This window comes from Salvelinus fontinalis, chromosome 27 (genome assembly GCF_029448725.1).
Source record: "Salvelinus fontinalis isolate EN_2023a chromosome 27, ASM2944872v1, whole genome shotgun sequence".
Classification (NCBI taxonomy): domain Eukaryota; kingdom Metazoa; phylum Chordata; class Actinopteri; order Salmoniformes; family Salmonidae; genus Salvelinus; species Salvelinus fontinalis.
Genome location: NC_074691.1, coordinates 26,907,653 through 26,919,719, shown reverse-complemented (window position 1 = coordinate 26,919,719; position 12,067 = coordinate 26,907,653).

Genomic DNA, 12,067 nt, shown 5'->3' with positions numbered 1-12,067 from the left:
TCTGTCATACCTACAGACCACCACCAACTCCTCTACATCTGTCTGACCTACAGACCACCACCAACTCCTCTACATCTGTCAGACCTACAGACCACCACCAACTCCTCTACATCTGTCTGACCTAAAGACCACCCTAAAGACCACCACCAACTCCTCTACATCTGTCAGACCGATAGACCACCACCAACTCCTCTACATCTGTCAGACCTACAGACCACCACCAACTCCTCTACATCTGTCAGACCTACAGACCACCACCAACTCCTCTACATCTGTCTGACCTATAGACCACCACCAACTCCTCTACATCTGTCTGACCTACAGACCACAACCAACTCCTCTACATCTGTCTGACCTATAGACCACCACCAACTCCTCTACATCTGTCTGACCTATAGACCACCACCAACTCCTCTACATCTGTCAGACCTACAGACCACCACCAACTCCTCTACATCTGTCTGACCTATAGACCACCACCAACTCCTCTACATCTGTCTGACCTATAGACCACCACCAACTCCTCTACATCTGTCAAACCTATAGACCACCACCAACTCCTCTACATCTGTCTGACCTAGAGACCACCACCAACTCCTCTACATCTGTCTGACCTATAGACCACCACCAACTCCTCTACATCTGTCAAACCTATAGACCACCACCAACTCCTCTACATCTGTCTGACCTAGAGACCACCACCAACTCCTCTACATCTGTCAGACCTACAGACCACCACCAACTCCTCTACATCTGTCTGACCTATAGACCACCACCAACTCCTCTACATCTGTCTGACCTATAGACCACCACCAACTCCTCTACATCTGTCAAACCTATAGACCACCACCAACTCCTCTACATCTGTCTGACCTACAGACCACCACCAACTCCTCTACATCTGTCAGACCTACAGACCACCACCAACTACTCTACATCTGTCTGACCTATAGACCACCACCAACTCCTCTACATCTGTCTGACCTATAGACCACCACCAACTCCTCTACATCTGTCAGACCTATAGACCACCACCAACTCCTCTACATCTGTCTGACCTATAGACCACCACCAACTCCTCTATATCTGTCTGACCTACAGACCACCACCAGCTCCTCTACATCTGTCAGACCTATAGACCACCACCAACTCCTCTACATCTGTCAGACCTATAGACCACCACCAACTCCTCTACATCCGTCTGACCTGTAGACCACCACCAACTCCTCTACATCTGTCAGACCTATAGACCACCACCAACTCCTCTACATCTGTCTGACCTAAAGACCACCACCAACTCCTCCACATCTGTCAGACCTATAGACCACCACCAACTCCTCTACATCTGTCAGACCGATAGACCACCACCAACTCCTCTACATCTGTCTGACCTATAGACCACCACCAACTCCTCTACATCTGTCTGACCTATAGACCACCACCAACTCCTCTACATCTGTCAGACCTATAGACCACCACCAACTCCTCTACATCTGTCAGACCTACAGACCACCACAAACTCCTCTACATCTGTCAGACCTATAGACCACCACCAACTCCTCTACATCTGTCAGACCTACAGAACACCACCAACTAATCTACATCTGTCTGACCTATAGACCACCACCAACTCCTCTACATCTGTCTGACCTACAGATCACCACCAACTCCTCTACATCTGTCTGACCTATAGACCACCACCAACTCCTCTACATCTGTCTGACCTATAGACCACCAACAACTCCTCTACATCTGTCAGACCTACAGACCATCACCAACTCCTCTACATCTGTCAGACCTATAGACCACCACCAACTCCTCTACATCTGTCTGACCTATAGACCACCACCAACTCCTCTACATCTGTCTGACCTATAGACCACCACCAACTCCTCTACATCTGTCTGACCTATAGACCACCACCAACTCCTCTACATCTGTCAGACCTATAGACCACCAACAACTCCTCTACATCTGTCAGACCTATAAACCGCCACCAACTCCTCTACATCTGTCTGACCTACAGACCATCACCAACTCCTCTACATCTGTCTGACCTACAGACCATCACCAACTCCTCTACATCTGTCTGACCTATAGACCACCACCAGCTCCTCTACATCTGTCAGACCTATAGACCACCACCAACTCCTCTACATCTGTCAGACCTATAGACCACCACCAACTCCTCTACATCTGTCAGACCTATAGACCACCACCAACTCCTCTACATCTGTCAGACCTATAGACCACCACCAACTCCTCTACATCTGTCTGACCTATAGACCACCACCAACTCCTCTACATCTGTCTGACCTATAGACCACCACCAACTCCTCTACATCTGTCTGACCTACAGACCACCACCAACTCCTCTACATCTGTCTGACCTGTAGACCACCACCAACTCCTCTACATCTGTCTGACCTGTAGACCACCACCAACTCCTCTACATCTGTCAGACCTATAGACCACCACCAACTCCTCTACATCTGTCAGACCTACAGACCACCACCAACTCCTCTACATCTGTCAAACCTATAGACCACCACCAACTCCTCTACATCTGTCTGACCTACAGACCACCACCAACTCCTCTACATCTGTCAGACCTAAAGACCACCACCAACTCCTCTACATCTGTCTGACCTATAGACCACCACCAACTCCTCTACATCTGTCAGACCTATAGACCACCACCAACTCCTCTACATCTGTCAGACCTATAGACCACCACCAACTCCTCTACATCTGTCAGACCTATAGACCACCACCAACTCCTCTACATCTGTCAGACCTACAGACCACCACCAACTCCTCTACATCTGTCTGACCTATAGACCACCACGAACTCCTCTACATCTGTCTGACCTATAGACCACCACCAACTCCTCTACATCTGTCAGACCTATAGACCACCACCAACTCCTCTACATCTGTCAGACCTACAGACCACCACCACCTCCTCTACATCTGTCAGACCTACAGACTACCACCAACTCCTCTACATCTGTCTGACCTATAGGCCACCACCAACTCCTTTACATCTGTCAGACCTATAGACCACCAACAACTCCTCTACATCTGTCAGACCTATAAACCGCCACCAACTCCTCTACATCTGTCTGACCTACAGACCATCACCAACTCCTCTACATCTGTCTGACCTACAGACCACCACCAACTCCTCTACATCTGTCTGACCTATAGACCACCACCAGCTCCTCTACATCTGTCAGACCTATAGACCACCACCAACTCCTCTACATCTGTCAGACCTATAGACCACCACCAACTCCTCTACATCTGTCAGACCTATAGACCACCACCAACTCCTCTACATCTTTCAGACCTATAGACCACCACCAACTCCTCTACATCTGTCTGACCTATAGACCACCACCAACTCCTCTACATCTGTCTGACCTATAGACCACCACCAACTCCTCTACATCTGTCTGACCTGTAGACCACCACCAACTCCTCTACATCTGTCTGACCTGTAGACCACCACCAACTCCTCTACATCTGTCAGACCTATAGACCACCACCAACTCCTCTACATCTGTCAGACCTACAGACCACCACCAACTCCTCTACATCTGTCAAACCTATAGACCACCACCAACTCCTCTACATCTGTCTGACCTACAGACCACCACCAACTCCTCTACATCTGTCAGACCTACAGACCACCACCAACTCCTCTACATCTGTCTGACCTATAGACCACCACCAACTCCTCTACATCTGTCAGACCTATAGACCACCACCAACTCCTCTACATCTGTCAGACCTATAGACCACCACCAACTCCTCTACATCTGTCAGACCTATAGACCACCACCAACTCCTCTACATCTGTCAGACCTCAAGACCACCACCAACTCCTCTACATCTGTCTGACCTACAGACTACCACCAACTCCTCTACATCTGTCTGACCTATAGACCACCACCAACTCCTCTACATCTGTCAGACCTATAGACCACCAACAACTCCTCTACATCTGTCAGACCTATAAACCGCCACCAACTCCTCTACATCTGTCTGACCTACAGACCATCACCAACTCCTCTACATCTGTCTGACCTACAGACCACCACCAACTCCTCTACATCTGTCTGACCTATAGACCACCACCAGCTCCTCTACATCTGTCAGACCTATAGACCACCACCAACTCCTCTACATCTGTCAGACCTATAGACCACCACCAACTCCTCTACATCTGTCAGACCTATAGACCACCACCAACTCCTCTACATCTGTCAGACCTATAGACCACCACCAACTCCTCTACATCTGTCTGACCTATAGACCACCACCAACTCCTCTACATCTGTCTGACCTATAGACCACCACCAACTCCTCTACATCTGTCTGACCTATAGACCACCACCAACTCCTCTACATCTGTCAGACCTATAGACCACCACCAACTCCTCTACATCTGTCAGACCTACAGACCACCACAAACTCCTCTACATCTGTCAGACCTATAGACCACCACCAACTCCTCTACATCTGTCAGACCTACAGAACACCACCAACTCCTCTACATCTGTCTGACCTATAGACCACCACCAACTCCTCTACATCTGTCTGACCTACAGATCACCACCAACTCCTCTACATCTGTCTGACCTATAGACCACCACCAACTCCTCTACATCTGTCTGACCTATAGACCACCAACAACTCCTCTACATCTGTCAGACCTACAGACCATCACCAACTCCTCTACATCTGTCAGACCTATAGACCACCACCAACTCCTCTACATCTGTCTGACCTATAGACCACCACCAACTCCTCTACATCTGTCTGACCTATAGACCACCACTAACTCCTCTACATCTGTCTGACCTATAGACCACCACCAACTCCTCTACATCTGTCAGACCTATAGACCACCAACAACTCCTCTACATCTGTCAGACCTATAAACCGCCACCAACTCCTCTACATCTGTCTGACCTACAGACCATCACCAACTCCTCTACATCTGTCTGACCTACAGACCACCACCAACTCCTCTACATCTGTCTGACCTATAGACCACCACCAGCTCCTCTACATCTGTCAGACCTATAGACCACCACCAACTCCTCTACATCTGTCAGACCTATAGACCACCACCAACTCCTCTACATCTGTCAGACCTATAGACCACCACCAACTCCTCTACATCTGTCAGACCTATAGACCACCACCAACTCCTCTACATCTGTCTGACCTATAGACCACCACCAACTCCTCTACATCTGTCTGACCTATAGACCACCACCAACTCCTCTACATCTGTCTGACCTACAGACCACCACCAACTCCTCTACATCTGTCTGACCTGTAGACCACCACCAACTCCTCTACATCTGTCTGACCTGTAGACCACCACCAACTCCTCTACATCTGTCAGACCTATAGACCACCACCAACTCCTCTACATCTGTCAGACCTACAGACCACCACCAACTCCTCTACATCTGTCAAACCTATAGACCACCACCAACTCCTCTACATCTGTCTGACCTACAGACCACCACCAACTCCTCTACATCTGTCAGACCTACAGACCACCACCAACTCCTCTACATCTGTCTGACCTATAGACCACCACCAACTCCTCTACATCTGTCAGACCTATGGACCACCACCAACTCCTCTACATCTGTCAGACATATAGACCACCACCAACTCCTCTACATCTGTCAGACCTATAGACCACCACCAACTCCTCTACATCTGTCAGACCTACAGACCACCACCAACTCCTCTACATCTTTCTGACCTATAGACCACCACGAACTCCTCTACATCTGTCTGACCTATAGACCACCACCAACTCCTCTACATCTGTCAGACCTATAGACCACCACCAACTCCTCTACATCTGTCAGACCTACAGACCACCACCACCTCCTCTACATCTGTCAGACCTACAGACTACCACCAACTCCTCTACATCTGTCTGACCTATAGACCACCACCAACTCCTCTACATCTGTCAGACCTATAGACCACCAACAACTCCTCTACATCTGTCAGACCTATAAACCGCCACCAACTCCTCTACATCTGTCTGACCTACAGACCATCACCAACTCCTCTACATCTGTCTGACCTACAGACCACCACCAACTCCTCTACATCTGTCTGACCTATAGACCACCACCAGCTCCTCTACATCTGTCAGACCTATAGACCACCACCAACTCCTCTACATCTGTCAGACCTATAGACCACCACCAACTCCTCTACATCTGTCAGACCTATAGACCACCACCAACTCCTCTACATCTGTCAGACCTATAGACCACCACCAACTCCTCTACATCTGTCTGACCTATAGACCACCACCAACTCCTCTACATCTGTCTGACCTATAGACCACCACCAACTCCTCTACATCTGTCTGACCTGTAGACCACCACCAACTCCTCTACATCTGTCTGACCTGTAGACCACCACCAACTCCTCTACATCTGTCAGACCTATAGACCACCACCAACTCCTCTACATCTGTCAGACCTACAGACCACCACCAACTCCTCTACATCTGTCAAACCTATAGACCACCACCAACTCCTCTACATCTGTCTGACCTACAGACCACCACCAACTCCTCTACATCTGTCAGACCTACAGACCACCACCAACTCCTCTACATCTGTCTGACCTATAGACCACCACCAACTCCTCTACATCTGTCAGACCTATAGACCACCACCAACTCCTCTACATCTGTCAGACCTATAGACCACCACCAACTCCTCTACATCTGTCAGACCTATAGACCACCACCAACTCCTCTACATCTGTCAGACCTACAGACCACCACCAACTCCTCTACATCTGTCTGACCTATAGACCACCACGAACTCCTCTACATCTGTCTGACCTATAGACCACCACCAACTCCTCTACATCTGTCAGACCTATAGACCACCACCAACTCCTCTACATCTGTCAGACCTACAGACCACCACCACCTCCTCTACATCTGTCTGACCTACAGACTACCACCAACTCCTCTACATCTGTCTGACCTATAGACCACCACCAACTCCTCTACATCTGTCAGACCTATAGACCACCAACAACTCCTCTACATCTGTCAGACCTATAAACCGCCACCAACTCCTCTACATCTGTCTGACCTACAGACCATCACCAACTCCTCTACATCTGTCTGACCTACAGACCACCACCAACTCCTCTACATCTGTCTGACCTATAGACCACCACCAGCTCCTCTACATCTGTCAGACCTATAGACCACCACCAACTCCTCTACATCTGTCAGACCTATAGACCACCACCAACTCCTCTACATCTGTCAGACCTATAGACCACCACCAACTCCTCTACATCTGTCAGACCTATAGACCACCACCAACTCCTCTACATCTGTCTGACCTATAGACCACCACCAACTCCTCTACATCTGTCTGACCTATAGACCACCACCAACTCCTCTACATCTGTCTGACCTACAGACCACCACCAACTCCTCTACATCTGTCTGACCTGTAGACCACCACCAACTCCTCTACATCTGTCTGACCTGTAGACCACCACCAACTCCTCTACATCTGTCAGACCTATAGACCACCACCAACTCCTCTACATCTGTCAGACCTACAGACCACCACCAACTCCTCTACATCTGTCAAACCTATAGACCACCACCAACTCCTCTACATCTGTCAGACCTATACACCACCACCAACTCCTCTACATCTGTCAGACCTATAGACCACCACCAACTCCTCTACATCTGTCAGACCTATAGACCACCACGAACTCCTCTACATCTGTCAGACCTACAGACCACCACCAACTCCTCTACATCTGTCTGACCTATAGACCACCACGAACTCCTCTACATCTGTCTGACCTATAGACCACCACCAACTCCTCTACATCTGTCAGACCTATAGACCACCACCAACTCCTCTACATCTGTCAGACCTACAGACCACCACCACCTCCTCTACATCTGTCTGACCTACAGACTACCACCAACTCCTCTACATCTGTCTGACCTACAGACCACCACCAACTCCTCTACATCTGTCAGACCTACAGACCACCACCAACTCCTCTACATCTGTCTGACCTACAGACCACCACCAACTCCTCTACATCTGTCTGACCTATAGACCACCACCAACTCCTCTACATCTGTCAAACCTATAGACCACCACCAACTCCTCTACATCTGTCTGACCTATAGACCACCACCAACTCCTCTACATCTGTCTGACCTACAGACCACCACCAACTCCTCTACATCTGTCTGACCTGTAGACCACCACCAACTCCTCTACATCTGTCTGACCTGTAGACCACCACCAACTCCTCTACATCTGTCAGACCTATAGACCACCACCAACTCCTCTACATCTGTCAGACCTACAGACCACCACCAACTCCTCTACATCTGTCAAACCTATAGACCACCACCAACTCCTCTACATCTGTCTGACCTACAGACCACCACCAACTCCTCTACATCTGTCAGACCTACAGACCATCACCAACTCCTCTACATCTGTCTGACCTACAGACCGCCACCAACTCCTCTACATCTGTCTGACCTACAGACCATCACCAACTCCTCTACATCTGTCTGACCTACAGACCACCACCAACTCCTCTACATCTGTCTGACCTATAGACCACCACCAGCTCCTCTACATCTGTCAGACCTATAGACCACCACCAACTCCTCTACATCTGTCAGACCTATAGACCACCACCAACTCCTCTACATCTGTCAGACCTATAGACCACCACCAACTCCTCTACATCTGTCAGACCTATAGACCACCACCAACTCCTCTACATCTGTCTGACCTATAGACCACCACCAACTCCTCTACATCTGTCTGACCTATAGACCACCACCAACTCCTCTACATCTGTCTGACCTACAGACCACCACCAACTCCTCTACATCTGTCTGACCTGTAGACCACCACCAACTCCTCTACATCTGTCTGACCTGTAGACCACCACCAACTCCTCTACATCTGTCAGACCTATAGACCACCACCAACTCCTCTACATCTGTCAGACCTACAGACCACCACCAACTCCTCTACATCTGTCAAACCTATAGACCACCACCAACTCCTCTACATCTGTCAGACCTATACACCACCACCAACTCCTCTACATCTGTCAGACCTATAGACCACCACCAACTCCTCTACATCTGTCAGACCTATAGACCACCACGAACTCCTCTACATCTGTCAGACCTACAGACCACCACCAACTCCTCTACATCTGTCTGACCTATAGACCACCACGAACTCCTCTACATCTGTCTGACCTATAGACCACCACCAACTCCTCTACATCTGTCAGACCTATAGACCACCACCAACTCCTCTACATCTGTCAGACCTACAGACCACCACCACCTCCTCTACATCTGTCTGACCTACAGACTACCACCAACTCCTCTACATCTGTCTGACCTACAGACCACCACCAACTCCTCTACATCTGTCAGACCTACAGACCACCACCAACTCCTCTACATCTGTCTGACCTACAGACCACCACCAACTCCTCTACATCTGTCTGACCTATAGACCACCACCAACTCCTCTACATCTGTCAAACCTATAGACCACCACCAACTCCTCTACATCTGTCTGACCTATAGACCACCACCAACTCCTCTACATCTGTCTGACCTACAGACCACCACCAACTCCTCTACATCTGTCTGACCTGTAGACCACCACCAACTCCTCTACATCTGTCTGACCTGTAGACCACCACCAACTCCTCTACATCTGTCAGACCTATAGACCACCACCAACTCCTCTACATCTGTCAGACCTACAGACCACCACCAACTCCTCTACATCTGTCAAACCTATAGACCACCACCAACTCCTCTACATCTGTCTGACCTACAGACCACCACCAACTCCTCTACATCTGTCAGACCTACAGACCACCACCAACTCCTCTACATCTGTCTGACCTATAGACCACCACCAACTCCTCTACATCTGTCTGACCTATAGACCACCACCAACTTCTCTACATCTGTCAAACCTATAGACCACCACCAACTCCTCTACATCTGTCTGACCTACAGACCACCACCAACTCCTCTACATCTGTCAGACCTACAGACAACCACCAACTCCTCTACATCTGTCTGACCTATAGACCACCACCAACTCCTCTACATCTGTCTGACCTATAGACCTCCACCAACTCCTCTACATCTGTCTGACCTATAGACCACCACCAACTCCTCTACATCTGTCTGACCTATAGACCACCACCAACTCCTCTACATCTGTCTGACCTACAGACCACCACCAACTCCTCTACATCTGTCTGACCTATAGACCACCACCAACTCCTCTACATCTGTCAGACCTATAGACCACCAACAACTCCTCTACATCTGTCTGACCTATAGACCACCACCAACTCCTCTACATCTGTCAGACCTACAGACCATCACCAACTCCTCTACATCTGTCAGACCTCTAGACTACCACCAACTCCTCTACATCTGTCTGACCTACAGAACACCACCAACTCCTCTACATCTGTCAAAATTATAGACCACCACCAACTCCTCTACATCTGTCAGACCTATAGACCACCACCAACTCCTCTACATCTGTCAGACCTATAGACCACCACCAACTCCTCTACATCTGTCTGACCTATAGACCACCACCAACTCCTCTATATCTGTCTGACCTATAGACCACCAACAACTCCTCTACATCTGTCAGACCTATAGACCACCACCAACTCCTCTACATCTGTCAGACCTATAAACCACCACCAACTCCTCTACATCTGTCTGACCTATAGACCACCACCAACTCCTCTACATCTGTCAGACCTATAGACGACCACCAACTCCTCTACATCTGTCTGACCTATAGACCACCACCAACTCCTCTACATCTGTCTGACCTCCAGACCACCACCAACTCCTCTACATCTGTCAGACCTACAGACCACCACCACCTCCTCTACATCTGTCTGACCTACAGACTACCACCAACTCCTCTACATCTGTCTGACCTATAGACCACCACCAACTCCTCTACATCTGTCAGACCTACAGACCACCACCAACTCCTCTACATCTGTCTGACCTACAGACCACCACCAACTCCTCTACATCTGTCTGACCTATAGACCACCACCAACTCCTCTACATCTGTCAAACCTATAGACCACCACCAACTCCTCTACATCTGTCTGACCTACAGACCACCACCAACTCCTCTACATCTGTCAGACCTACAGACCACCAACAACTCCTCTACATCTGTCTGACCTATAGACCACCACCAACTAATCTACATCTGTCTGACCTATAGACCACCACCAACTCCTCTACATCTGTCTGACCTATAGACCACCACCAACTTCTCTACATCTGTCAAACCTATAGACCACCACCAACTCCTCTACATCTGTCTGACCTACAGACCACCACCAACTCCTCTACATCTGTAAGACCTACAGACAACCACCAACTCCTCTACATCTGTCTGACCTATAGACCACCACCAACTCCTCTACATCTGTCTGACCTATAGACATCCACCAACTCCTCTACATCTGTCTGACATATAGACCACCACCAACTCCTCTCCATCTGTCTGACCTATAGACCACCACCAACTCCTCTACATCTGTCAGACCTATAGACCACCACCAACTCCTCTACATCTGTCAGACCTATAGACCACCACCAACTCCTCTACATCTGTCTGACCTGTAGACCACCACCAACTCCTCTACATCTGTCAGACCTATAGACCACCACCAACTCCTCTACATCTGTCTGACCTAAAGACCACCACCAACTCCTCTACATCTGTCAGACCGATAGACCACCACCAACTCCTCTACATCTGTCAGACCTACAGACCACCACCAACTCCTCTACATCTGTCAGACCTACAGACCACCATCAACTCCTCTACATCTGTCTGACCTATAGACCACCACCAACTCCTCTACATCTGTCTGACCTACAGACCACCACCAACTC